This window comes from Pinus tabuliformis, chromosome 6 (genome assembly GCF_031772625.1).
Source record: "Pinus tabuliformis cultivar Carrire ecotype Pingquan chromosome 6, CPIR1, whole genome shotgun sequence".
In the NCBI taxonomy this organism is placed as follows: domain Eukaryota; kingdom Viridiplantae; phylum Streptophyta; class Pinopsida; order Pinales; family Pinaceae; genus Pinus; species Pinus tabuliformis.
The window spans coordinates 1,290,166,405-1,290,183,384 of NC_142292.1; positions in this window are offsets into that span (position 1 = coordinate 1,290,166,405).

The window sequence follows — 16,980 nt, forward strand, 5'->3', positions numbered from 1 at the left end:
GCAAGAGCAAGAGCAATCATTGAAGAGAAGATTGGCAAGGCTATCCTAAAAGAACTATGGGGTCCTCAACACTCTTTCCTGCCGAAGACAAGCTCAGTGAGAAAGCTGACTATCACAGATGAAAGATGTCTATCGATCTAACCCTTGAAGATCAAGGAGTGCTGGACCCTGTAAGAGGCAATATTGTTGAGCCTTCATCAAATGCAACTACTGCTGCCTGGAACAAATGGAAAAATGGAGAAGTCAAAACAAAGAAGATCATCCGGGACTCTATCGACAAGCGCTTGGTGGCCTACATCTCTGATCTAGACACCTCCAAGGAAATCTACAACATACTGGTGAGTTTATTTAAAGTTAATGATGCAAATCAAGTTTTGTTTCTTAGAAATAAGTTAAGGGAAATCAAGAAGGGTAAAGATGAAAGTATGCAAGCATACTTCTTAAGAATCACCGAGATTAAGAACGATCTCCTATCTATTGGGGAAACTATTACTGACAGAGAAATGGCACTCACAATGGGAAAACTATGGATAAGATCATGGACATAAAGGGCAACATGAGATCATGGACATAAAGGATAGCATGTTGATGATGCACACTAGTTTGAGCAGAATTATGATGGATAAAATCATGGACATGGGCAGCATGATGATAATCATGATTAGAGAAGCATGGTACAGTATGCAGTGGTGCAACTCGAAATCCCTCTGATGGCAATCAAAGGAATGGAAAATTCAACAACAAAGGTAAGAGGAGAGCTGGGAATCAAGGAAGAGGACAAGCATTCAAGAAGGCTAGAAATTCTAGGATGTATTAAATGCACCTGACCTCAAAAGGAACCTAGTGTCCATCTTGGCAATGGAAGACAGAGGCTACAAGGTAACCTTCAGCAATGGCAAGGTATGTATATGGAAAAATAATGTTAAAGATGCCTTTACTCTTAGGTTTAGTGTTGATTCATTATATTAGGTCGATGGAAGTCCACTAGGTGTCATGTCTTGTGACACAACTCTTCAGTCCGAACTTTGGCATCGGAGGTTTGCCCACCTTCATTATAAAGCTATACTTGATGTAAGACCAATGGTAACAGGGATGCCTAAATTCCAAGTAGAGAAAGAAGGTGTATGTCCGGGATGTGCTGAAGGAAAGCCAAAGCAAGACCTCTGATATATTACAGTTGGTTCACTTAGGCACATCTGAGGCTAGCATTAATAGGGAGACTACTACACCACATACTCCTGAGCAGAATGGTGTGGTGGGAAGGAAGAACCACACGATGATGGAAGCTGTCCGGGCCATGCTACATGATCAAAGACTTCCAAAGTTTCTATGGGCTGAAGCTGCAAACACTGCCGTATATGTACAAAATCGATGCCCTCATCAAGCATTGGGTTCCAAGACTCCTGTAGAAAAATTCACCGGTAAGAAACCTGATGTTTCTCATTTTAAAATTTTTGGAAGCCCTGTATACTTTCATGTGCCGAAAGAGAAAAGAAATAAACTGGGAGCATCTGGAAAGAAGGGAATTTTCGTGGGCTACGGTGAAAATACTAAAGGCTATAGAATCTATGTAGCCGGTCAAAGGGAAGTCATAATTAGTCATGATGTCACCTTTGACGAAGATATGGCTCTCAGCAAGGTGATCAATCTTCCGACTTTGAGGAGCTCTCAAGAAGCCGACACCAGGGAACCGAAAGAAAAGGATGATGAATCAATGCCTGATGTAGAAGAACCCATGGATCCGATTGATCCTCCTCCATATGAGCCTTCCTCTTCTAGGAAGAGGCCTTCATGGCTTAAAGGGTTACTTGATGATGCTGAAGGACATGCTGCACCCTGAGGAACCTTCCATCAAAGTAAGAAACTTAATAGGCATCAAGGATACCTGACCATCATGAGCATGATCATACAAAATGAGCCTTCGTCATTCTCAGATGCCATCAAGCATCCAGTATCAAAGGATGCTATGACTGAAGAATATGAGTCTATCATAAAGAATGATGTTTGGGAAGTAGTTCCCAGACCCCAGGACAAGACTGTTGTTACTTCCAAATGGCTTTACAAGATAAATCATGCAGCAGATGGAAGCACGGAAAAGTATAAGGCTCGTTTTGTTGCTCGAGGTTTCTCCCAAAAGGAAGGTATAGACTATGATGAGATATTTGCACCTGTTGCCAGATATATGACCATCCGCTCAATCATAGCCCTTGCCGCTTCATAAGGATGGAACCTACATCAGATGGATGTCAAGACTGTGTTCTTGCATGGCTCGATCAAAGAAGAGGTCTACGTGGAGCAACCCGAAGGATTTGAGATTTATGATCGAAAATCTCATGTATGCAGGTTGAAGAAAGCTCTCTATGGGCTGAAGCAAGCACCTCGAGCATGGTATGAGAGGATCGATAGCTACTTGATAAAGTTGGGATTCACTAGGAGTGAAGCCGATCCTAACCTTTACTTTAAGGTTGAAGATGACAAGCCTCTCATACCGGTATTGTATGTGGATGACCTCTTTCTAACAGGTGCAAACCCTCTCATTCACAAATGTAAGAGGGAGATGGCTTCTGAATTTGAAATGAAGGACCAAGGACTTGAAGTGTGGTAGAAGCCAAGGGAAATTTTCCTATCTCAAGGAAAATATGTGGTAAATATATTGGAAAGATTCGGTATGATGGACTGCAAGCCTGTGACTACCTCGAGGATCTTAACTTTTAGAAGTTATATGGTAGTGATGTCAGACCAGACTTGGGAAATGCCTCTGAGTTTCAAAAACTCATTCGCATTGATGTTCTTGGTGAACCTCCGTCCGAACATATGTTTTGCAGTTAACATTGTGAGCTCATATTTGGTTGAGCCTCACTGGATTGATGCCAGGAATCTTCTGAGATGTCTTCAGGACACAATCTCTCATGGATTAAGATACACTGCCGGAGATGTGAGACTACTTGGATATACTGATGTTGATTGGGCAGGCAGTGTGGTGGACCGTAAGAGCACTTCCGGGTGCTGTTTCACCTTGGGATCTGCTTCGATATCCTGGATAAGCAGGAAGCAGAAGTCGGTGGCTTTGAGCACCGCCGAAGCAGGATATATTGTTGCTAGCATAACCTCGTGTGAGGTAGTCTGGTTGCGAAAGCTCTTCAGTAAGTTGTTTGGATTTACATTGGATACCACTGTGATTCTCTATAACAACCAGAGGTGGGATTCGATTATTGAGGAATCCCGTATTCGTCGATTGCTCCAGCAGATAGACATCATCTTGGATATGGTAAGTTGATGAGAAAGGAGGCTCCATCGCATTAAGATGATGTACAGGTTGATACACCTTGTCAAAGCCCCGAGGAAAGATCTAATCTGTGATTTTCTCAAACAACGAGGAGTCAGCAAGAAACCTTTGTACAAGGGTCCTGCATGTTGCATACATTGAGCTTTGGGAGCTCTGAGGGCTTGCGGTTCCTACTGGAGCATCATATGACCACAGGGTGACCCACCCTCCCCTGGTGGTGCACACTGGAACAAGATGATTTGCTCTCTTGTGGGACAAGATGATTCGCTCTCTTGTGGAACAGGATGATTCGCTCTCCTGTGTAGCAGGATTGATGTGTTCTCCTGTGAGGCCTGGATTGATGTGTTCTCCATGGTAGCCTAGATTGATGTGTTCTCCATGGCAATTGTAGCAGGATTGATGTGTTCTCCTGTGAGGCCTAGATTGATGTGTTCTCCATGGCAATTGTAGCAGGATTGATGTGTTCTCCTGTGAGGCCTGGATTGATGTGTTCTCCATGGCAACTGTAGAAAGATTGATGTGTTCTCCTGTGAGGATAGGATTGATTAGTTCTCCTGTCAAGGCATCCTACCCATGCAGTCTGGGACTCATGGGAAGTACCTCTCATCTGATCAATGAGCAGGGAAATGAAGTTAGGGACCATAGTAGTACCGATGGACGCATCATTGTAACTACCGTACTCTTTATGCTTGTTATAGACATTTTTGTGCATGGCAGCATTGAGCATGAAATGTCCATAATCTAAGGGATCCAAAGTCCCTAAACATGTTGTTCCTACCCCTAGAGGAACAAGGCCAAGCAACCACAGCAATTCACAAAAGTTCTCCACCTGAAAACACTCAAAAACAAGGCAATTCTGGATCATGTCAACTGCTCCACTAAGCATCTGCGCTGAATGTCAACTACTCCACTGTCTACCTGCGTTGAATGTCAACTGCAAAGAAGGCTAACTGCGCTGAGCGAGTTTGGACAAGTGGCAGAGTCATTCCTCAAGGTGTCAATGCCCAGGAAGCTTCCAAAATGACACTTGGATCAAGGAATTCGACTGGTGATGAGTAAGAGGTTCCAAATCTCCAAGTGGAAGCAAGAACCTCCAAGTGGACTCAAGAACTGAAGTGAGAGAGGACACTAGTCAGTCTCAGACCAGTCTCAAGCTGACTCATCCTCTCTCCAATATCCCTATATATAGATCTCTCTCCATGAGGTCAGGGGAGGCTGGAATTTTGTGAAAGTAAAGAATTGATGTTGGTTTGTGGCTAGATACATTGGGTGTTTATGCTTTGAAGGGAGCTGAAGAGGGAATTCCATTCTGCTGGGAAGGAGATGCTGGATTGGAGCCCCATGGGTTGTATCTCTTCCTGAACCCTGTTACTTTCAATAAAGCTATCTTGATTCTTTCCTATATGCTAGTGTATTTTGTATGATTGCATTAGTGTATTTGATTTACTTCTAATCCTAAATCATTTATGAATATGTATATGTGCCTTTGTATTGTGTTCTTCTCTTGTCGCAAGTAGCTGTTCTCTTGTCACAGGTAGCTGTTCTCTTGTGACCTCGTGGGATTCAAGTAGTTGTTCTCTTGAGCAAGCGAGGAGGCGAGTAGCTGTAGACACACAAAGGGAAAGAGGATCTAGATCGAGGGATAACCGGAAGACAACGGTAAGTCTGCCAATCTCCACTCTTTCACATTTCATAAAGGAAGAAATCATAATAGCTGTATTCGTTTGTTGCTAAGGCACTGTCACACCTTAGGTGGATAGGATCGTCCTAAATAGGCATTTTTCCCCACAACAAATTGGCGACTCCACTGGGGAAGAACTTGTTTATTCATTTCATTTGTGTTTCCGTCATTTGTTTACTTCATAGACTTGACAGCAGCTATTGAACTGCATCTTTCCCGGATGCAAAGTAAAAAGTTGCTGCTTAGATCCAGTTTTTAGACTTGTCTATGATCTAAACTAGATCCACAAATGATTTGATGATCCTTGTGATAGTATTTATTACCCTATCAAAGTATCCCTCTGTTTATACCTTGCTTGTGTTTCTGATTTGGCCTGAAACAGTTGATTTTTGAGCATTTTATGACCCGGAACACAAGAGAAACGAGAGTTTCTCCTTCAGCGCGACTGCTGTGAAGGCATTCTGCATTTCAGCGTAGGTCCCGTGAAGGCTACCTTCACTGAATGTCAAAACCACAGTGTTGAGGTTGCGCTGAACCAGTTTTGCCTTGTGCTGCTGGGGTTCTCTGCTGTCCTTTGCCCTGTTTTGATCTCTGTTTTTGCAGCCTTTAACCAGCATAGGTACCAGTCTGATAACCCCTTTTCTTTGCTTGAATTCCGCCTCATTTTTGTACAAAAAGACTGTAAGTGTTTTTATGTGTTTGTGGCGTCATTCACAGTTTTCCTTTGCATGAGCGAAATAGTCATCCTGTAGCCCTTGATTCAGATCTGATTGATTGATTGATTGTGATCTTAGGAGAGAGTTCATTGGCTGTTTGCAGTTTGATTATCATTTGCTTTTACTTATTGGTTTGAGTTTGTCACTTTTGAATGTCAAAACAAGTATTCATTTTGAAAATCGCAAAGTGATTGTAATCTCTTCTACCCTTGTTGATTTTGGAAAAAGAAAAACTTGTTTGTTTCAGTCATTTAAAAGCAAATTCAGAATTGTACAAAAGCTTTCTTTGTAGGCATTTATACTAAGAAAGTGGAAAACAAACACCTGCATTGTGCATTTGCATTTTGATAAGTTTGCATGCTTGATTTAGGAAGAGTGCATTAGAGTGTGCTGATTGCTCTTTGAGAAAAGATAGTGTTATTCTTTTCCCTTAGTAGCTAGGATTTTCAAAGTTGAAAGATAATAAAGCTTGCTTATCATCTTAGACTGCATTTAGGAATTTGTATCATACATCTCGTGGTGAACCTTGAAAGGCAAACTTTAAAAAGATCAACCTAAAATAAACTGAATGAACCTAACAACGCTTTGTAACATAACGCACAACATAGAGGTCTAGGCTAGAGACGTGTTCCGGCGTCGTTAAACATAATGACTGTCGATCTCGGGGAAGGTGGGTGATTCCTCCTGAGGGACGATAGCACTAATACGGACTTGTGCTCCCACGTACCGTCGCGTATATATTGGGAGACCCCTATAGGCATATATCCTTTATCCTTAGGAAGCCGTGTCGGCCGCCCTACTGATCGCAATGCAGTGAACACAACATTCACGAAGATCGACCACCCGTACCGTAAAAAGTATTCTGTGGTTTTGCGAAAAGTTTGGCACACCCTCTGCCTAGATCTCCAGAGCAGTTTCTTTTGGCCTTTTTCAGACTCTATAACAGAAAAAGTCCATCCGAGCATTTGTCACTTTGGGCTCGTTAAAACATCGAAGGATACTAGAGTCATCTTTAGCTTTTTCTCGACTCTTTAAAACTGAAAAAGCAAGTTGTGTCTAAAGTGTCGTTAACAATTTATTTTAAACGGAACAATCACCCTTTATTCCTGCGTTGATCTTCGAAGTTAGTCTACCTTCATCACAAAGTTCTTGTAGAATCGCTAGGAAATCTTTTGGATAGACTAAATATGTCTGAACAATCGTCGACATCCAGGACTGTGTCATCCGACACAGCAGCGGCAGAGCTTCCTGTTGCTACTCCAACGATGTTCGTTGGTATACCATCTGTCCCGGCAAATTGTCAACAACAAGCTGGAGTCCAATCAGAGACTGTTTCGACGACATGGTTAGTTCCTATTTCTTCATCCGGATTATCATCTGGTATTTCTTATGTTGAAACTCAACAACTTGATCCAATGTGTCTTCAAAGGCCAATCTACCCTTTAAGCACTGGATTGCCACCATATTGCGGCCAGTATGCCTTTTCATTGTTTCCCCCCGGAGAACAACCATATGGGAGTTTACAACAAAGTTCAGGTCAAACTGGAATTACATCCAGCAGATGGGTACCAATACTGCCTCAGCAACCAAGTGTTGCATATTCAATGCAACCAGTCCACCCTGTGTCGAATGTTGCCACTATACCTGGTATGTTGATTGCGTCGCAAGTACAAGCGCTACCTGTTGTATGTCAACCCCAAGTTTCTCAGGTTGCCATACAACAGCCTCTTGTCTCGACAACTCAATCACAACCTCCGGTTAGTGCCTCCTTATCTGGAGCGACACAGGCTCAAACAAGTACTATGACTCCTCATCTTGGTCAATCATCCAGTATTGGACAACAGCAAATGGTCCAACAACCAGAGCTGGTTCAAACTCAACAACCACAATTCCAGCAATCATATCAAGGACCCGAGCAACAAGTCTTTGTAAGTAATGGGCAACCGTATAATAACGGTTATGCCCATAAAACTTGTCAAAGTTGCCAGCATCAAATGCATTATGCTGGTATACAAAGACCCACTGCTCAGGCGATTCCATCTTATCCTAGGTATGCTCCGCCTAACCTGAATCAACAGTTGCCCTTTGTAGCAACTCTAGAATTACCAGATCTAAACCGGCTGACGAATGATCCAATTGCTTATGCCCCTTGGTGGCCAGCGATTCCGCATAAACTTCCATCGGACATTCCTAAATTCAATGGAAATCCAGGTGAAGACCCATCGAATCACGTCATGACTTTTCATCTGTGGTGTTCGTCGAACACCCTGAACGATGATTCGATAAGGCTTCGCCTTTTTCAGAGGACATTGACGGGTCCAGCGGCTAAATGGTATATTGAATTACCTAGAGCCTCTTTCGACAATTTCAGTGCCCTAGCCACGACTTTCTTAACCCATTTTCAATTACCGATAAGGTATGAAACTGGAACGGAAATCTTAACCAACTTCAAGCAGACAACGGCCACACATATATCCGATCATATACATGAGTGGCGTCGTCGTCGCAGGATGGTAAAGACTTACGTTCCAGATCAGCTGTTAGCTGAATGGTTTATAAAGTCATTACTTCCTGCCATAACGGAAGATGTGGCCAAGGGGGGAGTCATAACGGAGGAGCAAGTTATTGCTCGTGCACAATATCTAGACTTAGTATATACTCAGTCCGGCACGCTCTATGATAAAATACCCGACGCCCCTAGACCGGAATTTTCAATTCCTCCTCCTCCTAAATCAAATAGTGACTCTCATGCCGGCGATGGCGTGATTGGCGCAACAGACATGAAATCGACAAAGGCTATATCTAAAAAGGCCCGTATGATTTCCGGTCAAAATGCAAATGAGGAACTTCTTGCCTCAGAAGTAAGTGCCGTGTCGGACGACAAGGGAAAACGACTGAAGCAACCAGGGGGCAAGAAGAAAAAGAAAGGGAGGAAAAGGAAACCCCCTACGGGGTGTCATATATGCGATGAGGATCATTGGTCAGCAGATTGTCCATACAAAGCTGAGCTTAAAAGATTCTTTAAGAGTTCGAAAACCTCAGCTGTGTTGACTGATTTGTTTCCAAGCCCGAGAACCGAACTGGTTTCTAATCAAAATGCTTCCCGATCCCAAGTTCTTATGTTGTCTGTATCAAAGCAGCAAAATGATGCTTTGACGAGGACTAAGGATTACAGGAATCCAAAGCTGTCGAACAACAAGGCTAATGAACAACCTATTAGTTTGACAACAACATTGACCGAAGTTGTGCCACCCATCGTTCCTGAGCCAATGATAAAGTCGCAAAAGGGAGCAGTACACAAATCGACATTTAATTCTTGTGCGAAAATTGCACAGATAGAGGACCTGGCCCAATCGCCGTCCGTTATGTCGACACTTGAGGTACCGCAAAATTACTTCTCCCAAGAGCAAGCTTTATTATCAGCAATAGGTGGAATTGACCCAATGGATTCCAATCTTGTGGCCTTTGATCATAAAGGATATGACCCTCAGTTACCAGCTCAACTAGCTTTCCTTATTCAAGTGAAAGCCCTCAACAAAATTGTTCATCGAACAATTATTGATGAGGGGGAATCTACATGCATTATGTCGATGAGTTGCTGGAAAACTTTAGGATCTCCAACCTTGTCGAGGTTTGCGACGACGTTAAAAGCATTCGACGGAAGGACATATACCCCATATGGTATACTAAATAACTTGAAAGTTGAACTAGAGGGAAAAACGGTAGAAATAGATGTTGAAGTCATCGATGGGAATCTTGATTACAACATCCTACTAGGAAGACCATGGATATATTCCATGGCAGCTGTTGTGTCGACCTATTTTAGGAAGATTTCATTTCCCTTCCAAGGAGGAATTACAATCGTTGACCAACAAACTTTTCTCCCCAATAGTTCGCAAGTTACGGGAAGCATTCCAATGATCCATGGAAGGAGTCATTCGCTCCAAAATATCGGAGTAGGTCTCCTAAAAGACCCTGCCTTAATGGGTACTTTTTCCCTACCGCCTCCGAGTAATCTGGCGGAAGTGGCCATAGTGGAATATGAAACCTTCTACATCTAATCGATTTGGACGCCGAGGACGGTTCTTATCTCGTGTCAACCTCGTTAAAAAATGAAACAAGGAGTCATGAGGATAGTTCTTTTACTATGTCAACCTCATTAAAAAATGAAACAAATCCCCTTTTCAAATCTCAAAGGTAAACCTTCATTCCAACCACCAAGTTGAATGCAATGAAGGTTGGGGGGCATGCACCTCGATTTGCGTTATTATGCTGGGGGCATGCAAACTTATCGTCGAGCAGTTTTAGCATAAAGTTAATGCTTGTTAAAAAATAAACGCAAGATCTGAGCAGTTTTAACGCAGTCTTCATGCTCGTTAAAAAATAAATATAAGCAGTGAGCAGAGTTTCCTCCAGTGTTTAAGCTCATTTTTAACTAAAAAATGAACCTATCCCGGTAAATAACCACTGTGATCGTAAATTTATCAGCCATAAAAGCCTTGGTCGTGTTTGCACCTGCCACCTCCATTTTTCATTTGGCCGATCATTCACCCCCATATGATTGTTTACCCATTCTGAGGAACAGCTGCGAAGAGTGATTTCACCTAGCCATCCTTGTGACACTGCCGTGATTGGAAAATTCCAACATGTACCTGGAATCAGCTGCTAACCCTCTTCATCACTCATTCCTCAGAAGACGAGTCTTCTTTAAGCTCTTTTCAACTGACTCGTAAAATATGAAAAGATTACCGAGTTTTGGCCTTCCAGCTCGTTAAAGGACAGGAAGAGATATCCCTCCTCTAGATTTTAATCTTTTTGGACCTGAGGGATTATTGCACAAAAAGGTCGAGCGCTTGTTTTATTCGGCTCGTTAAAATTATCGAAAACTCATCCCTTCTGTATTGTTTTATACTTTTTCGGACTTAAGGGATTAGATGACGAAAAAGGAATTTTGGAGTTGACTTTATGTACCTTTTCAGACTCTCTAAAAATGAAAAGGACCGAGTTATCCTTGTCGTTAGACTCGTTAAAATTATTAAATAGCGACAAACTTGTCTTTAGACGAGAACGAGTTTCCCTATCGCTAGGCTCGTTAAAACATAGCGATGGGCTTGCCCGAAGGGCAGGTTATAGAACAAGCATATGTTATCCTCCTCAAGCTTGACAAAAATAAAGAGGTACTGGTCAGCAATGACTGGGGAAAAATTGGGAAAAATCAAGAAAACTTTGATGGTAGCAGGTCGCTCTTGAACATGACACTTTTCCTCCGTACCACATTCGGGTTGGGTTGTTTCATTCACCGGTCACATCACCATGGTCTCGCCATACCATCCATATTTGGGGTAATGCTACCAATCCATCACATCAGTGTCGCCATATGTTCAAGAGAAGTCATTCAGAAAGAGTCAACCGGGTCCCATCCACTACCATACATTATCCTTCATCCATTCATGACCGCCACCCTGAATCATATGTCACAGATTGTTTTCACCTCCATTAAAATCATTAGCTCCGTTCCGTGTCACTGATGTGGGATTCATTAAGGCCCTCCTTTGACGGGTCACTCCTTGTCGACATCAGCTCATTATCCAAGGAGTTGATCTAGGAACACCCCCTTCAGTACTTTGAAGCTTGCATGCCTCAATGGCAAGTTTCTCACTTCCGGCGACAGGTATACATCAATGACCTTCGACCAGAAGATTTTGCGTGGTGTTCGACGCCAAGTCCTTTATTCACACCACGTGAATTGTACTGCAGTACCTTGAGGGTCACTATCATTATCGGTGATTCCTCTCGCGCTTGTTAACGGTTTACATCATTGACCGGTAATCAAGCGATGTCTTTCCATGTTCGACTTCAGCGCAATTCTCACATGGATCGACTTGTACTTAGAGTGAAGATCGAACGAGTTTGAAGACCCCGGATCTAGTTTCATCCATCCGGGCTGCGATATATATTCAGGAAAAATAAAGACATTTGACATGTACATCATTGCAGCAGATGATCATCCTACTCAAAGGATGATAATTTTCACCAAAATTATCAGTCTACCATCAGACGATCGTCTGTTCTATGTACAAAAAATGAATTTATAAAGCTAAGCATGGGAATGCCCGCCTCAGCTAGATCATGAAAGCAGTATGAATCATAATGTATTGTATTGTATTTTATTACAGGTCTCCTCCCAGCAGATGGATGAACTTCGGACCCTCCTGGATAAAGCATTTCACCCGATAAACGGCCTCATACTTTAGGGGGCAACTGTTATAGACATTTTTGTGCCTGGCAGCATTGAGCATGAAATGTCCATAATCTAAGGGATCCAAAGTCCCTAAACATGTTGTTCCTACCCCTAGAGGAACAAGGCCAAGAAACCACAGCAATTCACAAAAGTTCTCCACCTGAAAACACTCAAAAACAAGGCAATTCTGGATCATGTCAACTGCTCCACTAAGCATCTGCGCTGAATGTCAACTACTCCACTGTCTACCTGCGTTGAATGTCAACTGCAATGAAGGCTACCTGCGCTGAGCGAGTTTGGACAAGTGGCAGAGTCATTCCTCAAGGTGTCAATGCCCAGGAAGCTTCCAAAATGACACTTGGATCAAGGAATTCGACTGGTGATGAGTAAGAGGTTCCAAATCTCCAAGTGGAAGCAAGAACCTCCAAGTGGACTCAAGAACTGAAGTGAGAGAGGACACTAGTCAGTCTCAGACCAGTATCAAGCTGACTCATCCTCTCTCCAATATCCCTATATATAGATCTCTCTCCATGAGGTCAGGGGAGGCTAGAATTTTGTGAAAGTAAAGAATTGCTGTTGGTTTGTGGCTGGATACATTGGGTGTTTATGCTTTGAAGGGAGTTGAAGAGGGAATTCCATTCTGCTGGGAAGGAGATGCTGGATTGGAGCCCCATGGGTTGTATCTCTTCCTGAACCCTGTTACTTTCAATAAAGCTATCTTGATTCTTTCCTATATGCTAGTGTATTTTGTATGATTGCATTAGTGTATTTGATTTACTTCTAATCCTGAATCATTTATGAATATGTATATGTGCCTTTGTATTGTGTTCTTCTCTTGTCGCAAGTAGCTGTTCTCTTGTCACAGGTAGCTGTTCTCTTGTGACCTCGTGGGATTCAAGTAGCTGTTCTCTTGAGCAAGCGAGGAGGCGAGTAGCTGTAGACACACAAAGGGAAAGAGGATCTAGATCGAGGGACAACCGGAAGACAACGGTAAGTCTGCCAATCTCCACTCTTTCACATTTCATAAAGGAAGAAATCATAATAGCTGTATTCGTTTGTTGCTAAGGCGCTGTCACACCTTAGGTGGATAGGATCGTCCTAAATAGGCATTTTTCCCCACAACAATGCTAGGATGACCTCCATTGATCTGGGATCAATGATACTGGTCTGGGACCAGTGGTAGGAGTTGTACCATACTATGACGCTGACTTCGGGTCGGTTGAGACTGGTCTGGGATCAATGGTACATACTCTGAGACTGACTTTGAGTCAGTATGATACATCCTCGATCATTTCTTCTTCTTCATAATTCGGACAAAAGCAGAGTAGAACAGAACAATGCAAGAGTAGCGCAAAACAAAACAAAACAGTACAGATCAGTGCAGGGCAGAACACGACAAAGTAGAACAGGCAGAGCAGAGCAGGGCAAGGGTCAGGTTGTACAGGGCAGTGCATTTGATGGATGAATAGTAACGACCGATAGACAGATTGCAGATGAAGTTCTCCATGGTTGAGAGGGAGTGTTAAAATTGGAAACTAGGGAAAAAATTCATGTGGGTCATCTTATTCATGGCTGATAATATTTTTATTAGATTCCTCTCGTCGAGAGGTGTAGGATTGATATAAAGATCATCCAATTCCGATAAGTATTCATGGAGATATGAATTTATTTTGATTATGGAATTATTATCAAGCCGACCTACAACTCATGTAGGCTCAGAAGCCCAACAGTCGCATCTATTCACCCACCAACATTGTGTATAAATATAAGAGGACTTTTCCTCATTTGGACTCACTCATCTCATCACATCTCTCTCTCTACTGCGCAGATATGAGTCTCTTCTCTACTGCGCTGAAATGGTTCTCTCTCTCTCATACATGTGAAGCCGGAAGCTGTTGAATTTGAAACTGCAACTGCAGAAGTAAAGATTGACTTGCGTGGCCTAGAAGATCTCCTCTTTGGAACTGCGCTGTAGGTTCATCTGAACCTCCTTTGAAATCCGCAACTTTTGGTGGTGGAATGAAGTCAATCCGACGAACGGTTTACAAGATATCGACTGCCCTAGTTTGAAGCCGGAAACTGCTGAAACTGAAGCTGCAACTGCAGAAGTAAAGATTGACTTGCGTGGCCTAGAAGATCTCCTCTTTGGAACTACTCTGTAGGTTCATCTAAACCTCCTTTGAAAGCCGCAACTTTTGGTGGTGGAATGAAGTCAATCCGACGAACGGTTTGCAAGATATCAACTGCCCTAGTTTGAAGCCGGAAACTGCTGAAACTGAAGCTGCAACTGCAGAAGTAAAGATTGACTTGCGTGGCCTAGAATATCTCTTCATCTAAACTGTGTTGTAGGTTCATTTGAACCTCCTTTGAAAGCCGAAACTTTTTGTGGTGGAATGAAGTCAATCCGACGAACGGTTTGCAAGATATCGACTGCCCTAGTTTGAAGCCGGAAACTGCTGAAACTGAAGCTGCAACTGCAGAAGTAAAGATTGACTTGCGTGGCCTAGAAGATCTCCTCATCTGAATTGCGCTGCAGGTTCATCTGAACCTCCTCTAGAAGCCGAAACATTTGGTGGTGGAATGAAGTCAATCCGACTGTCGGTTTGTGAGACATGGTCTGCCCTAGTTTGATAATGAAGCCGCTAATGCTGATGCTACTAATCTAGGGTTTGCTACTGCTGATATGAATCAGATTTATTGTACTATTTCTCTCTCCTGAATTATTGAAGATAAAAGAAGATTTGATCAAAGGATTTCCCCACACATTGTGGGGTTTGTCCCTGGCTAGCCGCCACACCTTGTGTCTCTTGTCTTGGCTTGTTTTCTGTCGATCGTTTAATGTTCTATCTGCACTTTACTTTACGTACATGTGATTGCTAATCGGTGGAATATAATAAGAAAAACAAGTAAACTGTTATAAGCATAGAACATACCATAACTTAACAGACTCTCTAAGACACACCTATTTATACAATCCCATGGTCCGCAAACCATGGGTAGATCTCCAAACTAACTCAACTTTACATAAACGAGGGTAAAATCCCTTTTTGACTCCTAACTACCTACGTGCTCTGCATCCATAATTCGTGAAGACTTTACATATTTTCATCAAAATTTATAACAAATTTGGGTTTTTAACCCCAAAATTGACCCAGGGGACCCCATCCCAACATCAAGAACCCGATATTTACTATAAAAAAAAAATGTTTGTCTACAAAGGGCTCATAAACCTGCAGGTTTATCATTCCATTATTTTATGGAAACAAGAAGAAAAAGCATTAAAAGGAAATATTCTATGCTACGAATTAAAGAGATTCCTTGTTAAAGAATCAAAGACAATGTTGTAGTGAAATCTCCAATAGGTTAGACAAAAAGGGTAAGTGACTTTTGAAGAGAAAGTTGAATAACATGCTTACTTTCATTATTAAGCCAAAGATGGTGTTGGCTTAGGTTGGGCTAACCTAGGTTCAAATTTTACTGCGCACCAACAAAACCCTCAATCACTATCCCTTTTGGCAACAATCTACAAGCAGGTCACAATCTCAGCTGAAGTGACTATGGGAGGTTGCATAACCAAGTTTCTGTAGTCTTGAGGGATACTGCAATGTGGAAATTATGTATTTTCTTATGATTTAACACTTATAAATTACTTCGCATTCATGAACTACTTCGCACTTATATATTACTTTGCATAATTACATTCATCACTTAAACATATCATAAACATACATAAACTTCACAATACTGAAATAAAGTGCATATAATACACAAAACACATGAACACATAAATTTTACCGTGGTTCATCCCAATGTGTGACTATGTCCACAATAACTGTTGCTTATAATATAGAATTTGGTAAAACGAAGAGTTCTTTCCCTGCACACATAGCTACAGGTTGTCCGTGCACTAAGCTGCAGACGATCTACGCACTAAGCTGCAAACCTAGGCCTTTGTGCACTCATCTGCAGAGCCTCACCCCTTTCTCTGAAGTACAAATCACAAATATACAACCATAAACACATATTTCCATTCAATTATGCCTTCCTTCTTTATTATTCATCCCTATATATACTATTACATTGAGGGATTACGTCGCTACATTACCATGGACCTAATACCATGGTTTCCAAAATACAAGGGACTATGGTCCAAAACCATTCAACTTTTACAATATTATATGCTTTTACAAAAAATGAGAGGCTTCCCCATGAAGCCCCTATATTGCATAGTGATTTTACTGTGTGATCTTTGTTGTGCTCCATTGTTGTGTTGTGCAGTCCACTTCACACTCCATGAAATCCTTTGTACCGTGTGCTCCACAAAATTCAGAATCCTTACCCAAAATCTGGCCAAGTTGGGTTGCACCCAACAGGTTCCCAACACTCACATGTGACTCGTCTCGAGTCACTCAGTTGATTTGCCTCTAATCTTGTCTGCAATTTTGTTGTATGCCTTGTTGAATTATTGCACAATCTCTACCAGCTACTTTTCCTCTCTGCGCACTTCTTCTAATAGTGCTTCTGTGGCATGTTCTACAGCCTTCTTTGCAAATATTGTCTCCCTCTGTTGAAGTTGTTGAAGCTTCTCATCCACTTCCTCTGACAGCTGAAGGGCCTCATCTTGCCAAGGTTGAATCCTTTCTATGAAACTTTTCTCCTCCTTCTTCCACTCTTCGATTTTCTTCTATAGCTCCTTTGACTCATTAATTTTTGCAAGCCTCTACAAGATTGGCAAAGTCTTTGTATCTGTCTGAATCTTTTCCAACTGATGCTATTTTTTCTGCATTTCCTCCTCTAGTTTCTGAAAATTTGGATCTTCCTACAGTGAAGTCCAAATTTTTATGCTCTCATCCAACAATTTTCCACAGCCTTCCAATGTTGCGGAGATGCTAGCCATCCCAATATTTAAGTTAATCTCCCTATGTTTGTGCACTTCTAATGGTGTGTCTAGTTGCAACTTCAATTGTAGCTCACTGATCTACATATCATACTTAAATTTCACTTCGAAAATTTTATCCTTCTACTCCTTGACTGCAAGGCTGAGCTTCGTGACCTT